The sequence below is a fragment of the Leguminivora glycinivorella genome, chromosome 10, assembly GCF_023078275.1.
Source record: "Leguminivora glycinivorella isolate SPB_JAAS2020 chromosome 10, LegGlyc_1.1, whole genome shotgun sequence".
Lineage (NCBI taxonomy): Eukaryota > Metazoa > Arthropoda > Insecta > Lepidoptera > Tortricidae > Leguminivora > Leguminivora glycinivorella.
Genome location: NC_062980.1, coordinates 1712496 through 1733223, shown reverse-complemented (window position 1 = coordinate 1733223; position 20728 = coordinate 1712496). Strand labels below are relative to the sequence as shown.

Below are 20728 nucleotides of genomic sequence, written 5' to 3'. Positions count from 1 at the left end.
AAATTGGAAGTTTATAAAATGTGTATGTATCTAGTGATTCAAAACCGTTGTTGTTGCTACATGCATTTATTGAATTTGTTTGAAGCTAAACTGTTGATTAGTGCGCGATGCAGTCTTGGTAATTTCATAAATGGTTCATGCATTGTTTTAATTTAAAATTTGTTAAAAAGGAAGAGATGTGGTATTCTAATAAATGGCGGTGTACTGGCAACACTCAGTTGCTGTCAAGATGGCACCAAGTGTGTGAGGTCGGAGAATGCCGTACAGAGAAATAGTTGTTTTATTTATTACAGAACTCCTCCTTTTGATATAATATATTAAAAGAGGACAGTACAACGAAAACTTTGTACAAGGAACATGTTTTCCAAGAGTCTACTCTACAGTATCTTTGAATAAAATCGTAAGTATGCCATTTTGTAAAGGGTCAGAATCGAACTTGTAACAACTCCGAAGATGCTGCTACGGTAACTACTTAACGATATGGTACTGTCAAAAGTAAAGATAAGCCAACTGTTTAGTTAAATGCACGAATTTTTGATGGAAAAAATACTTGTAGCGATGAAATTGTGTATCATCTGTGCAAAAAGAGATGATATTGAGTACACACAACACAAACTTTTTTTAGAGCGTTTTCACATTATCCAATCCGGTATCAGATATAGGAAGAATGTCAAAAGCAAAAATCAAAGATACCTTTATTATGTAGGGGAATACGTACTTATTATAAATCTGTGTGAGAATGACTCATAATATTGTGTAATAATGTAATGTCTGTTATAAATCTTTGTTGTCTTTTGCATACTTTCTTTTTTTGCTATTTTTTATTTTTATTAGTGTTGTATTCATAAATTGTTACCTGTCGTGATTGTTTTTCACCGACTGGCCTCATCGGAAGACCAGCGCTGGAAGTCGCCAGCAACATGCTGAGATGAGACCATTTCGTGGCACTTTTGTCTGATTAGCCTTTGTGTGTATGGTTACTTGTTTGTGTGTCGTTAATTTTTGTGTATATTATATTGTTATCGTCGTTGTTAAGTGCTTACGAATAAAAAATATTCTATTCTATTCTATTCTATAATAATTTTTTTTATTATTCATGAGCCGTGGCAAATGCCGGGATAACGCAAGGAGGATGTTGATTCATCTGCTGGCATTTTCTGATATTTAAGTCACTTACTATTGTTTTAACTGTGACTGTACCCATAAAAAAAAATTATAGTAACGAATTGGCGTAAATTGAAACATCAAATATCAATACTAGAGGTAAAAGACCAACGTTATTCCATTCACTCGTTCTATATTTAAATCCTAAAATTCAAACTAAAAAAATATCGCATCAACGAAGCTAGCTAAAATTCACTCTCGCTTTTCAACGGTCAAATAAAAATTCGTAAAAATTCAAGGCCACTATTTGTAGGTTATTTTTTTGGCTTAGCCGTGGAACGTTTTTTATTTTTATTCGACGAGTTGTACGCTCGAAATAGATTTTTATTCCATTTTTGGACAGTGTTTCATTCAGTTCAGGTTTATTATTTTCCCCTCCGTATAACAGTATAATATACTAGCGTACAGTGAACCAATTGGAACCCTAGGCAGCTACAACCATGTCAAAATGACAAGCAGTAACAGATTTCTTACAATCTGATTTATAACGTCACTATGACATAGTTCTACAGAAGGGTTCCAATTGGTTGATTGTACGTATATCAAATTATATAACCTATAGTTTATTATTAATTATGACTTGTTGAGTTTAGATTATAGTGAAGCAAAAGCTCGGAACGGATATAATGACCGTGTACTATGAAAGTAACTTGAACATAATAGGGTTTTTAGCGCTTAATGTCACTGTTTATAATAGTTCTAAGATGCATTGGGGCAATTTTGAAGCACAGAAATGCACGGGTAATTTCGAAAGGGGAATCTTGATATGATAGAAATAATGATTTTTATGTGACTTTCGAAATTAGATGACTTTTGAAATTATCCCAATGCACCCTATTATATTTGATTTCTTCTTTTTCGTCTTTCAGCTCTTAGTTATAGACATAAATAAAGATATAGGTTGTCGTACCTACTACGTATTTATCGTAATTTTGGAGTTTAACAGTTTGTGGGTTGTTTTTTATAGCTTGAGTAGTTGAAAAATCATAGCGAATAACTGACTGCTTACTATCAGGAGCAGCTCGTTTGTAATTATATAGTTACTTACATACTAGGTACCCTTCCTTTTAAACAAAAAAAATACATAACCTAACCACAAAATTAAAATTTTGAATAAACCCCCGACTGCGACATAGTGGACCGATTTCATGAAACATGGAAGAACACTCCCGACTAATTCAGCTTTCAAACAAAAAAAACTAAATCTAAATCGGTTCATCCGTTCGGGAGCTACGATTCCACAGACAGACACAAACACAAACAGACAGACAGACATACAGACAGACACGTCAACCTTATAACACCCCGTCGTTTTTGCATCGGGGGTTAAAAACCGATCTGTCAGTGTTAAAAGTGACATTTCTTCATCCTAAAAAATTATTAAAAATGGACTTCCGGTACGGGCGCCATCTTAGCGGTATCGTGTAGTGAATAATTTCTCCTTCTTTTGCTCATTAATTTTGTTTAAAGTGTAATATCGATAGCTTATTATGCAGTAAACTAATGTTATAGTGAGAAGCTGATGAAGAATTAATCTCGAAACGCGTTTAGCCCCTTTTTTGTCGTCAACGGCCGATAGTCCACGTGCCCTTGTAAAATATAGCTATCAATTTACAAGTGCCAACTACCGAACACTGTCGTACTTACCGTACCAAAATCTAAAACAATTAGCTTATATCACCTTGACACTGGCAAAATAGTCCCACCAATGGGACTGAGGCCATTTAATTTTAAAAATCTAATCTAATCTAATTATTAAAAATACATAATTATGACATATCAATATAGAACCGCTGTAACATCTCATAACCATTCAATTGGCCGATTCAGATTATTTATCATTATATTCTATCATATTTTTCATAAAAGCAGGCGTAAAAAACTAGTGCCTTTATTCTTGAATTTACTTGTCTAACGGACAGAGATGATGAATTGTCATAAAATAGTACATATTTAGGTACATATTTATTACTGGATGAGACTAGCTCAGGAACAAGTGGCGTACTAGAAGAGAGGCCTATGCTCAGCAGTGGGCGATAAAGGGCTGATGTTTTTTTTTTTTTTTATTTATTTAAAGAAAAAAAACACAGTTACATAGTACCTTAAATTAAATTTTCGCCAAACTGTGAGACAGTTTGTTGGCGTAGCGCTCAATTAAACTTTAAACTACATTAGATTAGGTACTTTACACTTAGATTAAGATAACAACATTAAAGTAGCTAACGATAACAGAAACTTTTTTATGAAGGTAGATAAATTATTAAGTGTACAACATGGGGCTTAAAACCCGTTTCAGTTGGTAGGTTTATACTACAGCAATAGGCTCAACTGACCATTCGTGAATGCTATCGCATTTCAATAAGGTTCACGAATGATCAGCGGCGTTACAAGGATGATTTAGTACTTATTCCATCAATAGTAACGTTTTCTGTTCAGGGTGGCTAGCCGAATGGCACAATCGCTCACGAAACGCTCTAGTAGATAATATCGCGCTTGCGTATTAACGTATCGCTTTCGTTTGGCGTTACGGGGCCTGTAATAATTATACAGCCAAATAATGTGCGACATCACAGTTAATATAATCTGGGGCCGATTGCATAACAAAGTACAAGCTAATATTATTAGTGGTTTTGGTTGTAACTTGTACTTTTGTGTTGCATAATAAATTACAAGATACAAATATACAAGTACCTAATTACAAGCTAATAATATTAGTAATTTAACTTGTAACTTATATTTTTTTGTTGCATAATAAAATACCAGTAAAAAACTACAACTTGCAAAATATTATTGCTAATAACTTATATAATTAGTGAATTTTACTAGTTTCTGTTGCAAAATGAAGGTAAAATAACAATTTATTAGAACAAACTTGTAATTATTTCTACGTATGTCAGGGGCACCATATTTTTAAATATTAGTTGTCTATATTGACGGGTTGGAATTTTATTGTAATCGAAAATGAACCTCGTATTAAATTCTTCTGATGATGAAGATGCGGAATTGATCTTACAAAGGCGACACCGAAAAATTTATAGTAAGAGAATCAATTTCGCCTTTGAAAACCGGGCACATTTTTACGAAATGTTCCGTATGACAGCAATTAAAGCTGAACGAATTCTTCAAGCAAAGGTTTCACTCATTCAGCCAAGGAATTTACTTAAGCCGGCCACACACGCACAGTTCAACCGTGCAAATCCGACACACAAAACCTAGTGTGTGTGGCCGGCTTTACGTATCGCGTAGAATTAAAAAAAAATCTCAGGCAGAGGTTTGAGTCATCCAAGTAATTTACTCATAATTTATATAATTCGCAAATAATATTAGTAGCAATATTACAAGTTTGAATAAATATATTATGCAACAGAATATATAAGTACTTGTAAATTGAGATCACATAACTTGTAATTTTGAAATATTATTAGCAATTTATGCAACAGGAATATTCTTGTATTATTAGTAAAACCATAAATTGTTATGCAACACAAATAAGTACGACTTGTAAATTATTGATTTGTAACTCGTATTATTTCCTAGTATTATTAGTAAACTTATGCAATCGGCCCCAGATCAAAACTTAACGATTCCATCTCGATCGTATACATATACTGCGAGAGCACTCCGAAGAATCAACGTGCCTACACTTTTGCAAGAACATTATGAGCGAAAATTTCCTTTTATCCTAAGAAGAGTATCGCAGAAACGACATGTTGGTTTTAAACTGGGTTTTAAGGTGTTGTCAGTTTGTAACATGCAATGGGATTTGGACGGCTAATGGGTATACATTTTTCATGAACCATAAAGATGGGGTAGATTCTCCATATAAATTAGGCCCTCATTTTCCTCCCTAGGTATTGCTACTAACAGCAAAAAAATATCATATTTATTAAAAAATATTATTAACAATCTATATGCATATATATTCAATCAAAAAAAAATCAAAATCGGTCCAGTAACGGCGGAGATATCGTGGAACAAACATAAAAAAAAAACGGACGAATTGAGAACCACCTTCCTTGAGATTTAAGCACGGCGGTTAAAAATATGATATTCCCTTGCGTTTGATTTTTCTTGAATTAAAATTATTGTGGGAGCCAGTATCATTTCAGCAAAAACTTTTATAACAGTAGATTACATATTACCAGGCCCCGTAGTTGACTGGCATTTCTGCGACCAGAAACGCCACAGAAATGTAGTCTGGCTCTGTCGCACCAATACGCAAGAGCGATAGAGATAGATAGCTACGAAAGAGATATTACCGTAAACGTTTGTGCATTCGGCTGCGCACAAAAAAAGTAACAAATGTCTCAGAACACATGTTTGTTGAACTTGTTGACCTCCGCTTCTCCTCGGTCGACAATTACATGTGATATAAATTCCTATTTACTTGCCAAGGTGTGTATACTATTTTTCTGTTTGACGGAGCCGGGAAGCGCTAACATCGTTTAACGCAGCGGCCTGAAATTCGACGCTTTCCGGCCGAAGGACGGAAAAAATATTTCCCATAAAGCCTATATATAATATAGGAGGAAAATAAGGACTAGTATTGTATGGAAAACCGGACGTTTCCTTTAGTCTTAAGTAAAATTCTTAAATATTATTAACATGTTAATAATTTTAAGAAGTTTAAAGCCTTTATTTTGACGTTTCGGATTTTGTTAAGGTTTTCATGCAACATTGATCGTTATTTCCTTTTGTGGATTTAAAATTGTAAGCTAAATAAATGATTTCACGGAAATAAACAATAAAGGGCATAATTTCGTACAGATTAAACTGGTTCCGCAGTAAGCTCAATGAAGCTTGTATTATATTATATACTAGCTTTGGCCCGCGGCTTCGCTCGCGTTAGAAAGAGACAAAAAGTAGCCTATGTCACTCTCCATCCTTTCGATTATCTCCACTTAAAAAATCACGTCAATCCGTCGCTCCGTTTTGCCGTGAACGACGGATAAACAAACAGACACACACACTTTCCCATTTATAATATTAGTATGGATTAAAAATATATACATATATATATATATATACATTATAACTCAAACATAAAATATATCTAAACATATAAAAGAAGAAACTAACTAACTGACTGACTGACTGACTGCTAGATATGTCGTTGGCGGATTGTAATTATAAATTCTGTGTAAAGTTCTGACAAAAGGCACTTCAAAAAGGCTTCACAGGCAAAAAAAGGCACTTTATTGTATGTCGCACGTTTTCACGTTGCACGACAGGACTACTAGAATTTCATAATCTGACGGACACAATCAGCTGCTAACTACCTACTACTACCATAAATTAAATATAACAAGATCATACGATCCCATACATTAAAATGCGACCGCCTACGAACGCGCTTACACTCCACCACACATAGATGGCGCCACAAAAAATGCCTTGTTGCCACCGATTATTTGTAGATTGGCATTAAGTGTCAATTCCGAGCCGTAAATCTATGTCAAAAGTGACACTTAACGCCATCTACAAGTATAATCGAAAGCTACAAGACATTTTTTTTGTGGCGCCATCTATGTGTGGTGGAGTATAAGCGCGGTCTTACGCGGTCGCATTTTAATGTATGGAATGGTATTTATTTATTTATTCATTTAATCTTTATTGTACACAAAGAAAGAAAAACTTATAGTACAAAAGGCGGACTTAATGCCAGACAGCATTCTCTACCAGTCAACCTTTAGGCAAAGCAGAGATATTGTGGGCGGTGATATTACTAAAACTTTACATAGTTACCTACATAAGAAGTTACATAATAAATATACATAAACCTAAATATATATTTCCAAAAATACATACATACATACATACATACATACATATATAAAAACAACTAGGAATCCTTCTGCAACTCGAGTGTCACGTGCACGTTGCCAACCCATTAGAAACTTGTACACTCCGTTTTGCTGTGTACTTAACACAGCAAAAAAGAGTGTACAAGTTCTAAGGAGGGTTTGGGTTGAAAACGACTCAAAGGACAATAGATGGAACAAATTAGTTCCGTAGGTCCTTCCGTCACTAGCACACCGCACCCTCATTGAGCTCTGGCAGCCTTACTCACTGGCAGAAACACAACTTACCCTCCGCCTTACAGAAACCCGCAGCCAAATACTTCCCCAGTTGGGCTCTGCTCTAGATTCGAGCGAGATGATATCCGCTGTGCTGTGCCCTACCACACAAAGCGGAATATCATTCGCTATGCCCTAGCTCCCACAAAATCATTCTAAATTCTAAAAGTATTTTGTTCTACTCGTCGACTTTAATCTGTCAATTAGGACACCACAGACTAAACTATGCTGACTTTTCAGTGTTGGATAGTCTTTGACGCTTAGTTAACTATAATATTTCATTACACTTCACTTTAGTTAACTGAAAAAATTTCAAAAATAGAACTTCATACAAGTTCTATTCTAATTTGCGATACCTGTCAATTTTTTCTGCATCTGAAACACATTTTTTTTCTCTATCGCGTTATCGACCAATCAGAGATGGTTATTTACAAACAATTGGTTACCAGGTAATTCGATGTTGATACAACGGTGAACGAAAGATTCATTTTAATTTTAATGATGATATTTTTCGTCCATTAATGATGAAGATGAGGACTCATAGAAAAAGTATTGTATAAAATAGCAATATAATTAAGCTTTTCACTCTCGTACCGTACTATTAGGCCACTCAACAAGCTTCGTGGCCTAAATATGGTACTCGACTGAAAAGCTTTGTATTATATCACGATTGTATAAAATACTATTAAAGTTGTATAAAAGATGAAAGAAGCGTCGTGTCTCATAGCGAATATCCTACTCTCGGCTGCCAATACTCGCACATTAGGCGTAGTATAGATATGTCGTGTTACCCCCTAAATTATTTCGACATATGCAAATTTGTGCGCGCCTACAGATGTTGCCAAAGAGTATGCGGCGCAGACGCGATAATCGGGTATTCTGAATAAATGTAATGTCTATGTTGAATATATTGCTAAAATACTGTTAGATCAACAGTGGTTAGTCAATCGTCAGAGGCTTTCCACTTTAAATATATACGTATTCGTTTTGAAATTTGGGACCACATCGAAGTATTCTAATTAATGTGGTATTGTATTCTAATTATGCATAATAGTTGCCCTGTTTATTTTCATTCCACTAGAGTGTCAACCCTAAAGTTCTATAAATTACGAGTAGTTCGAAAATTGGACCAGTTTTTTTCCGAAACCAGGTCAAAGATAATTTAAAAAACTTATATAAGTAATGCAATCGGTTGTCTAAGATTAATTTGATAAACCAAGCGAAGTGGAAAAGGTTAGACCGAAAAGCTGACGCCATCACTGCCATATGGAATAGGTAGATATGTAGCTAGGAAGATAAATACATGTATAAAACAAGTACCTTCTTTATATCTAATGATCTTTAAAATTAATATTTAAGTAAGCGACTCAACAACTCATCATTTGCAAGAATGGGGAGCAATCTACACACATAATCTATGTGAGCACACCTAGCGACTTTCTCCCAAAAAACGGAGCGCGCAGTAAAATTGTCTAACTACCCCCCGCGCGCGCTCATTACAGCGCCTGCGTGTAGTGCACATGAGATACACTCCACGGACAGATCCTTGGATATCTCATATGTGGGCTAGCTAATAAAATATGGATACCCCTCACGCGTTTATTACAATGTTCTAGTCCCGATTAATTCAATCTGAGGAGTATGAACAACATATTCAAAGTCACACACATGTCCAACGCGATTAATTAACATTATTTTACTTTTTTTCCAACCTTTCGGCCAGTTTCTGGTCACTGGCCGTGGTCGCGGAAGACTGACGTCCCAGCAAAGTATCACTGGAGATGTAAACACTACAAAATTGTCCGATATTAGTTTACATAAATGTTTGGGACACTCACAACATCAATCAATATTATATACGTGGACTAGTATATTTAAATGAAGTTAGTATTGTGAAATCGTAAGGGGCACTGGGACTTATGGCTTTGGAAATTATTGTAGACTCCAAAACCAAATTGTCTGTCAAATCATAGTTGACACTGATAGAAAAAAAAACTGTTTTTGATTAAGTAGGGTTTTGGATATGGGTTGGTCGCAGAAGCATAATTTCAAACACTTATTTTAGGACCCAGTCCTTTGACTTAAGCACATACTTATTTTTCCTATTTTGTGTACCTTTCAAGTTACACTTCCAATGGGACAACAATAATTCAACAACAGGAGCTGCATAATGTCTGGTTTCAAATTAGTCTAGCACAATACTTTTCAAGCTTTGTCGAAATAATATCCAACGATATCTTCAGACGTGTCCCTCTAACACATCCCACACACTTCACCCCGCCACACACAGATCGCGATACTAACGCGTGTTCATCTCTTTCTAGTTTTGAAAACCCCCCTCCCTTTCACCCACCACCCTCCCCCTCCTAATTCCTTACATATTTAAATTCCACTTTCAACGGTTGTGCCTTATATTGTCTCCTATGTTATTGGGTTGTGTAATGAATTTAAAAATTAAATGTGCGTGGTTCCTGGCTGTTCATTGGGATTTTTTTTAATTAGGACTTTATTGAGATCGGAATGATTTTAGAAAGGTTGAAGCATTTATATATTTACTAGCTTTTGCCCGCAGCTTCGCTCGCGTTAGGGACCGGCCACATCTAAGAGACGCGTGTCTCGGGGCGCGCAACGGACGTCCGCGCCACGCCACCTGAATGTAATTCAAAAAACGTCTCCTCAGTACATTTTGTATAGGAAGGACGTAAGACGCGCCCCAGGTAGCGTGGCGGCGGCGTGGCGCGCGCCGCGCCGCTTGGCGGCGCGTCTTACGTCCTCATTCAGGTGGCGTGGCGCGGACGTCCGTTGCGCGCCCCGAGACACGCGACGCTTAAGTGGGAACGCTGGCTTAAAGTTGAAAATTGTACCCCCCATTTTAGGGAAGTGAGGGCTAGAAATAGACAAAAACCTATGTCACTCTCCATTCTTTCAACTATCTCAATTTAAAAAATCACGTCAATCCATCGCCCCGTTTCTGCCGTGAAAGACGGACAAACAAACAGACACACACACTTTCCCATTTATAATATTAGTAAGTATGGATTAGTATGGATTTATTTAAACTGTTATAGTGTAAAAAAGGTAGGCAATTAAGACTTTTTGCATTTATTAATCCTAATAATTTGGTTTGATCTGGTATTATCCATACCCAAGTTATGAAGGTTGAAAATATATAATAACAAAGGTGGACTTAATGCCAAAAGACATTTTGTACCATCTAACCATTGGCAGCCCTTGTCTATCTTCTATTTTAAATGCCAAATATATGAGTGCTGGATCCAAATAATTCGGCACGCCTTGTGTGCCATTAGTTTCATCGTAATATTTGAGTGCTATAACTATTTAATACATTTATTTAAGTTTAAATAGCCTAAAAAATTATATCTACTATGGCATTCTTCAAAAAAAGACAAAAAACACTCGTGTTTACAAGATTTGAAAAGCAAAATGTTATCACTTTGAAAAAATAACATGTTTACGATAGTTTCGCTCTATTCTAACTCACACTTGATATTAGGAAATGATGCCCTAAAGATATCAAGAGTTTGATACCATTCGATTCATTTGGAGAATTACAAATTATTTAGATGTAACATTTTATGTTCTGGTGGCTAATAGGCTGGATTGTCCTATAGCAAGGCACTGGGATAGTCTCCATGTTCCCCCACTTCCTTAATTTATGTTCTGTACTTTAGTTCTTAAGCTTCGGACATTTGAATAGAATTTGACTGCGCATGCTTGCAAATTTTAATGTTTTATAAATTATTGAATATTATTAATTTATTATTATTATTGGTTGTTTACATTTTTATTTTTGATTATAAGAATTATTGAGTTATAGAATTATTTGATGAATCAGTGCACAGTGAAATTGTTTTAAATGTATATCCTTGATTTAATTTAATTTAATTTAATTTGATATAAGTACCTAAGTTTTCGTTGTAATTTTCTTTTCTTTCTTTCTTTTCTTTTGTGAATATGTGTACCTATGGACTAAAGTTGCCTGAAATAAATAATTTAATAATAATTTAACAACATAGATTCACTTCCAAAACTATGTTACTTAATAAAATTCGTGCGTAATTCGCAGAAAACGCATAAGAATTGCCAAAAAAGCTGATCAAATATGTGTTAAGGAGTGTCCTGATCTATCAAGCACCTCGTTTTCTACACATGTTTTCTTTACATTGCGCGCTCAACTTCTACAAGTGGCGCCATAGTTAAACAAAACGCGCAATGCATAGTGAACATGCGTGTACGCTCACGGTGTAATTGCTAGATTTTGACGCATAATAGTTTAGTGGTTTAGACATCTGTACCAACCTGGATGTTTGCGTTCGGTCTGAGTTAACGTCCTTGGGGTTAACGGTAGCACTTCATAATTGTTATTAGAGGTTATGAGTTTATGCAAAATTACAAGTAAAGTTGTTTCAAATCATCATCCTCCTTACGTTATATAGCTAATATCTGGGCGACCGAGCTTCGCTCGGTTCTGTTTCATATCCTTGACATGTGTCGCCATCTAGTTCAAAAATGAATAGTACCTACATCGAGCGAAAGAATTCTCAGCCTTAATAACACAACTACTCCACACGAGATGGCGCGCATTTCGCCACAAAAACTCAAATAGTGTATTTTCTATTCGTTTTAGCCTTGACCTGTGTCGCCATCTAGTGTTTGCAATAAATAGTACTTACATCGACCGAAAGAATTCTGTCTTAACAGTACAACTACTGCACACGAGATGGCGCGCGAAGAAAAATGCATGAAAACTCGAAAATTCGCGTTTTCCGGGACCTAAGGATAAGTTAGACCGATTTTTCACCCCCAAAAACCCCCACATAACAAATTTCAGCGATATCGTTAGAGCGGTTTCCGAGATCGTCAGTGTAAATAAATATATAAATAAATAAATAAATAAATATACAAGAATTGCTCGTTTAAAAGTATAAGATATTGTTCGCTCCAAAGTGCCGGCTTGCTAAGTCACGAAAGTCACTCAAAGTCATGGGACCAACACTTTATAACTTAATACCGACTAACATAAAGGAATCAAAAAGTGACACAATTTTTAACAAAAAGCTTAAATCGTTGCTTATCGAAAAGGCTTTTTATTCAATTGACGAATTTATATTGTCTATGAAAAATGATCATTGATCCATAATCCTAACTTAATACCTAACTTATTGTTGTTAATAATAATCTTTATTGTTTTAATAAAATTGTAAATGTACCTAGGTACTTACTTATTTACCAATAAATTCTGTATATCTGTTATCCCGGCATTTGCCACGGATCATGGGAGCCTGGGGTCCGCTTTGACAACTAATCCCAAAATTTGGCGTAGGTATTTTTACAAAAGCGACTGCCACCTGACCTTCCAACCTTAGGGGTAAACTAGACCTTATTGGAATTAGTCCGGTTTCCTCACGATGTTTTCTTTCACCGAAAAGCGACTGGAAAATATCAAATGACATTTCGCACATACATTCGGAAAAACTCATTGGTGCGAGCCGGGGTTCGAACCCGCGACCTCCGGAATGAAAGTCGCACGTACCGCTAGGCTACCATTGCGTAAAATTGTTTCAAATATAGACATGTATTTTCTAACCAAAATAATCTTTAAACCACTATTTAAAATTTGATTGTAAGTTTGTACTAACTTGGCTAAGACAGGAAATAAAAATAAAATAAACCTGTTTAATACGTTTTGTAGGAGGTAGGGCATAGCGAATGATATTCCGCTTTGTGTGGTAGGGCACAGCACAGCGGATATCGTCTCGCTCGAATCTAGAGCAGAGTCCAACTGGGGAAGTACTCTCCGCCTTACAGAAGACCGCAGCCAAATAGCACTAGACCCTACTCATAGTGTTGTGTTCCTGCCGGTGGGTAAGGCTGCCAGAGCTCAACGAGGGTGCGGTGTGCTGATGACGGGAGGACTTACGGAACCAACTTGTTCCGTCTATTGTCCTTTGAGTCGTCGGCAACCCGAACCCTCCTTGGAACTTGTACACTCCTTTTTGCTGTGTACTTAACGCAGCAAAAGGGAGTGTACAAGTTTCTAATGGGGTGGCAACGCGCATGTGACACTGTTTGAGTTGCAGGCGTCCATAGGTTACGGTGACCGCTTTACATCAGGCGGACCGTATACTTGTTTGCCACCGACGTAGTATTAAAAAAAAAAACTTGATCACGTTCTTAAGAACGAGGCATCATTATTAATGTTTTTTTCCTTACAGGTGCAGAGAATTTTCTTCTGTCAAAAAGGTAAGTCGCTTTTATTGATACTAGTATTAAGTAGTGTGCACTGAGAGACTTAACATAAAATTGGATATGAAGGTCCACTGAGTGCATATTCCACTACTGTGTCGCTTAACTTTAAAACTGGGTAAATCTATTCTGCTATAAGGTTGATTATCTTTCAGATCATATTTTTTATATATTCAACCTTAAAGCAGAATGGATTTACCCAGGTTTGAAGTTAAGACACACTGTCATCCAATTCAAGATTTCATCAACTCTCAAAGTAGTCTTTAAACCAAGACGGTTGCTGCTTTTGAATCCCATTCTAAAATGGACTCTCTCTACTCTACATGTTGGCTTCGGCTCCGCACGCCTCCAAAATATCTGAAACTTCATTGTTTGATGATCGGACATTAATTTAATTATTATAAATCCCAAACTAAATAAATTTCAGAATCCGGGAAAATCTCTTTGTGAAAAAACCGTACAGAAACTTCCCAAACGCCGCATTCATAATAAAATAGCGATATTAATAATGCAAAGTACTTCAACAATGCGATTTAATGCGTCTCATATAAAATGCACAACAAAAAGTCCAATGGCGCTAATGATTTGGCAAAAAGAGATAAAAATGCCTCACACACGCACAGAGAGTCATTTTTCCACCAATGGTCGAAATTATTGGAAAAACTACGCCCGCCCACCACCCGACAATATTATTTTATTTTTAATATATGTTGATGTTATATTTAAGTATAGTTTTTTTGTGCAAAAAACCGGATGTTGGGTGGCGGTGCGGAGTGGGTAATGAGTGGTGCATTACTGTACTATAATGTATACATTATTGGATTGGGCGCTGTTTGGGGTATGTCGAATAAAATCAGTGATGATTTTATTTTGCCTATGGTGACTATTGATCCCGGGGTTCGGGAGAAACGCTAGATAATTTGGAACGTGAGTATCAATCATATATTTACTACTAAATTCCTATTGCCAATTTAGTTTTAAAGTGTGATGGAGTACCTAAAATAAGGCTTGTTGGCAATCTCTTAGTAATGATTGTTGTACTCATGTTCAAAATATGTACCTACCATTATTACTTACTTAAAATATTAATAAAAAGTCTTATAACTATTTTTTTAATAAAAATGTTCAGCTCTTAAAAGTTTTAAAACAATTACTTACATAGGCATTATACTTATATCTTAGTCACACAAACTTTTTCTATACTAAGTATCTTTAAAGTAACATGAATCACTTTAATAGTACGTTCAAAAACCCAAACATCATTAAACCACACTGAAACGCAAATTATAGTATACATGTCCATACAAGGGACAGCCAAGGAGGGTGACCACAGGGTTGTCAATCTCGACTAATAGCTTAAGCGTCGTTGGCAACCCTAATAATGTGTGTTTATGATCTTAATCTCAGAACGTTTTGGGTTGCTGTAGTTAACCTTTTTAATGACCAATTAATAGTGTGATTTTATCATGTTTATTTGTAGTTCGTGATTTGGCATTGTAGGTAATATTTAAGGATATTTATTGGGATATTCCGTTTATTTCGTAATTACTGAATTAAAGTTCTGCGGGATAAATTTGACAAGTATCTAACCAAGTACATAAGTATTAACAATATACTATTATTTACAATCCAATCAATATAATACATAGCATATCATATCAATACATTTAAACTTATACACAAATATAATTATAGGTAATAGGTACAAATACACCCTGTTTTTATTGAATTCCGTTAACTTTAAGGGAAGGTTCTTTAGATCAAATACAATAAATTTCTCTAAGAAAACTAACTCTTACGGTTATTGAGTTATTAAAAAAATAAAAATAACTGAACACGTGCGTGACAGCTTTTACCACTTCCTAATGTTATTTGTTTTGACATGTGCCGTCAATCACTTGACACTAACTTGAATATTATTTTTAAGGGTCTCTCACAATAATGAATTCATTTATTATGTATGAAAACGATGAACAAATTTTTTTGGCGAATTTAACTAAAAGTGATATGTGGGTGGTTCCTGATAAAGAACCTAACGACGTGTCGAATTTAAAGAAAAACAAAAAAAAACACGATGTATACATATATTTAATATATCATGTATATTATGAATATGCGCGAAGGAGACCTAATTTACTTTAAGTATTCAAAACCAAACCACTTGGAAACTCCGTGTCTATTATCACACGTAAATTACACAGTAGACAAAGGTCCAGAAATGCAATGGATTCCTGAGGATGGGTAAGGGTGGTCTTAGTGTTGCGAGACGGCTAATCGTCACTGGCAGTGCGTGAGGTGGCAACCATATACTACCCTATACATATTACAATACAATAGTGTAAGAACGTTCAGTTTTCAAATTAAGAACTAATCTTTTAAAATTGAACTACTTGTAAGTAGCAAGATTATTATCACACGTCATACCTATTGCAGTAAACTGCGTGATGGACTAAGATCCCAGAGCAGCCAGACCTTCCTCATTTTCTCAAGGATGAAGCTTTGGGATACTGTAGAGTTCGTACGACGTTCAATGTCTGCATATTACCTAATCCGGCCCGTCGCCATTTTTTTGCTGTTTTTTTAGAATACTAACTCTCCTTAAATTCTAAAGGCTGGTTTTTATACATGTATTAGCGCGTGTAGAAGCGCTGGTGGCCTAGCGGTAAGAGCGTGCGACTTTCGATCCGGAGGTCGCGGGTTCGAACCCCGGCTCGTACCAATGAGTTTTTCGGAACTTATGTGCGAAATGTCATTTGATATTTGCCAGTCGCTTTTCGGTGAAGGAAAACATCGTGAGGAAACCGGACTAATCCGAATAAGGCCTAGTTACCTCCGGGTTGGAAGGTCAGATGGCAGTCGCTTTCGTAAAACTAGTGCCTACGCCAAATCTTGGGATTAGTTGTCAAAGCGGACCCCAGGCTCCCACGAGCCGTGGCAAATGCCGCTATAACGCAAGGAGGATGTTAGAAAAGACTGTAAAGATTTGATAATCATCATTACCTGACCATTTCCTCCGGCCGTAACTTTTACCAGACGCTTGAAAGTCACTCTTACTTACCCTAATTTCTCAAGCTACGGCGATCGTAAATGGCTAGGAAATGATGATTATCAATCTAACAGTACGAGCATTTTTAACACATAAATATATAAAAGCCAGCCTTGACAATTTAAGTAAAGTTATACAGTGTTTAAAAAAAACTTTATAGCAAAAAAAATGGCCGACGGGCCGAACTAGGTAAGTAGTGTAATATTGGTGCACCTGGATCAAAGAAGATCCAGGTGCCACCAATATTACACATTAGAATACTAATTTTAATCGATCGATCATTCAAATAATTACTCATTTTGTGCCCATTCAAGAAGTCACCTTTTCAAGTAGCGAGGTAGCAGGATGTTAGTAAGTTCTGATTTATCAGATTCAATTCTAAAAGTAACACTCAAACATTCAAATTTGTAACCAAGTCTATACGAACCATTTATCTTTTCTGATTACTCATGCCAATACTCGAAAACCAGTATAATATATGGTGTCCATGTCGGTATATGACATTGATAAATAAGAACTTCATCGATGTCTTCCACATTGTTGTCCATTTTTAATTGATTATTTATTTGCAAATTGGTTCGAGTGACTTTAGGTTTGATATTTATGATGGTACTAAAATTACTTCTTACCTATATTATTTTGTTTTATAGATCATCATAATTTTAAAATAATAACACAGGTATTCATGATTATATTTTATTTTGTAAAAAAAACATTATTTTCTATACACCACTTATTCAGGCATGATACATTTTTAAAAGCGCAGACATTAGCATGATATATACAATTTTGAATATCACATTTATTTGAATATTTTTCGCATAAAGTCTTTAAATTTGGGCAGTCAAAATGTTCTAAATTATAAACATTATCACTGTCTGTTATTTCTTTCACCCACTGCACTTTTTCATAACCTTTTGTATAAATGTGTTTATCTTTACAGTAATCAACAATCAAATTCTTATAATTAAAATATGATACATAGCCTTCATTCCATAATATTCCTTTGTATTTTTCCACCCAAGAGACTTGTGAACGTTCTTTCTTTGTTAAGGTATAGAACGGATGGGGAGGGCTGATCAGAAACACAAGAAAACTTTTTTGAGAAATAATCGCCACTTCTTTTGGTATAAATTGATTATTTTCATTTTTAAATCCTTGAACATCCAAAATCACATTCATGATAATTTCCTTACTATATTACTCAAAGGTTTATACTCGACAAGCCGATCGTTTATAATTAAACAATAGGCTGTCGTTTTATCAGGTATGTCTTCTGAGGACTCGATTTCTATTCGAACGTCAACTGGGCCAGTTTTTAATGAATCGTTCTGCCTTGAGCAGTCTATTACAAATAAAGGAGTTTTTTTTAATGTGTTCAGATTAAGCAGAGGATCGACACCGACCCCATAATACGACTGACGAAAGTTAGCATACATTTCGTATAATATACTAAATTTGTCTTCGCTAAATTTTAAATTAAGAGGATCGTATGGAAAGTACTGTGAATTTAAAAATAATTTGACGTTAGTTATATTGCAGTGATCAAATATAGTAGAATTTTTTAGTTTGTTTAGTTTTCTATCAGTCTGTAATGCTAATATAACATATCTAGGCTTTTCTAACTGGGAAGCGGTTTTTACTGACCATGCATGTTTTGTTGTTTTAGGTAAAAGTGGATATTCATACAAATCCCAATTCCGGAATGCTAGTTGTATAGATCGATCTTTCTCTAAGCACTTTAGTAGTGGCAATCTATTACGGTCAGAAACTCTAACATGCGGTACCCGCCATTGGATTTTATGGATATCAATTTGAACTTGATCATTTTCTTCAAGTACAACACTATTTAAAACTGAATTACTTCTGTTTAGTACAAGTTCATGCCTACAGTTGACTAAAATCTTATTATAATCTTCCGCGAAGCCAAGCACTTTATTCAGAGGTATTATAATGGAGAAATGACCTTGCTTTAGAATACTCCCGCTTAGATCCCAACCCCACAATGCAGCGTTCTTACTTTCTCCTTCATTCATTGAAATAAGAGATTTCATCGTTGTAGTAATCCCGCAATTTTTATTCCGGTCAATTTCAATCCCATTTAGTTCGTAACTTATATCTTTGAACAAAAATAATATGGGGTTATTTGTAAAATTTACATCTTTTGTTATTTTTTCCCACCAGCATCTACTCGCCATACACTTGCATACCCTTCAATGTAAATGGAGCTTGCAGATGGTAATACATACACATCTTGTTGATTTATAGGTATCCTGATTTCGTCATTTTCCTTAAAGCTATGATTGTAGGGATTGTATGAATGGATGGTATAGCTTTCAATTGAATTATCTTGTTGTGGAATATCTGTGATATGCAACATCTTATTATAAGTATTTTATTTTATTTTAAACCCAAGAGAACGAAGAAATAACTTATTGCTCTTAGTAATTCTCTTGCTAGAATTTAATCGACTTGCTCCTTTGAAGACTGGGAGTTGAATATTCGATGGTATTCTTGTAATTCCGCTTTTATTGAAAACATACATAATGTATCACTTGATTTTGTAAGGTAAAATTATGTAAACGTATGCTTAACACCCGATTCTAGACACTGTTCGAGGTTGAATGTGATACGGTAGAAGATATCGTTTATTATAATATTGTTGTATTATGTTTTTGGTCTTATTAAACACATAAGTTTACTTATTTAATAATATTTCTGCCAGAATGAATTCAGAAATTTTAAACATAAATGCCCACAGTTAAATAAATGATTTTTTTGTATATTATCGTAATTATAGCGTATATTAGCTCCCATATATTTTATGAATTCCTTTGGAGGTTTTAAATTTCCGTAACTATCAAAATATTCAATATAATTTTTATTTTTTCCATAGGCTACCCAGTGAGTACCGTTATTTTCAGATGAATCTAAATTAATCACACCACATTCCATCGGTAATGGTTTTGGTGGTAATTCATCTCTCATGAATACACCACGAAAGTAAGGAATACTTTTCGAATGTTTTATTATATCGATATTACTCAATGCTCTATTGGGTAGCCTGCCATCTAGTTTTTTTTATTTGTAACATAAATTCCTAGTCCACCCTTGTAGGGTTTAAGATGCACTCCTTTTCCAATACATTTACCCTCCATTTTCATATTATGTCTCTTTAATTTAGCTAGTTGTCGTTTTGCTGATTTATAATGGTTAATAGCTTTTCTTATTCCCGCAACACCTCCTGCTAAACTTCCTGTAGCCGATAATCCTGCTAAAATTGGAATCAATGGTAGAAATCCGCCAGTTTTAGGTACTGGTATCACTCTGGGTAATTGTATAGGCAAGTCCGATGCTAATTCTTGAGCAGCAGCATACGCTAATTCCATTAGCATGTTCTTACATTTTGGCTTTAGATTACTGATATGTCTTTTAGTGTGTGAAACAAGATTATTAAAAGTTTTCTTTAAGCCAGCTCCAAATTTCTGATTGCTAAGTTTCTTCTTATTTTCGTTTTCAGAATTATTTCTCGTGCGTTTCATTTTTTATGAAATAGATTTAAATGTTGGATATGTCTGTACTGGTCTCTATAGTGTAGAGTTTGAAATACAAATGAGTGTACAAAACAGTGAAAGTAAATTTAAACCCGATTACAAACGATTTGTCTTATCAATCCAACTATTTTCACTCGGTGGAAGGCCGAGCCACTTAACATATACTTTATTTCCTTTACGTTTTAACACTCTTTCAACAAGATAAACTTGAGGATGCAAAGTTTTCTGAATTTCTTGCGCATAGAATGCTCCTAAAATAGGCCTACGCTTGGCGTCTTCTAGATAATATGTAGTGGGGTTAGTATTTCGAACATTAGTTATCTTAAATATTTCTGTTGACCAATTAGGGGTAAATCGTTTCTCGAAACATCCTTTATACTTGCTAACTCTTACAAAATCTCCAATACGAAACCTTTTGCAAACCGGGTTTTTCTTTGTTAGTAAATTCTTAATGTATCTTTGTAATACAACTCCTTTATTACTACGATTGATCGTGATCGGCGCTCTTCCCACCGTCCTATGAAAAGTATGATTATATTCTGAAACTTTCTGGTCAAGAGTTCCATCGACCCATTTATAATTACCCTTCAGACTAAACTCCTTATACAGCTTAGCTTTAA

The 20728-nt window shown here is 35.2% G+C and overlaps 1 protein-coding gene across 1 annotated transcript in view; it reads left to right on the top strand.

Moving 5' to 3' along the window:
* Positions 1 to 20728, top strand: part of LOC125230157 (broad-complex core protein isoforms 1/2/3/4/5) — a 206448-nt gene that overhangs the window by 111418 nt on the left and 74302 nt on the right. The window contains exon 4 of the mRNA XM_048135202.1: positions 13478 to 13505. The gene's annotated coding sequence lies outside the window, so the exon portion shown is untranslated. The remainder of the gene's footprint in view (positions 1 to 13477; positions 13506 to 20728) is intronic.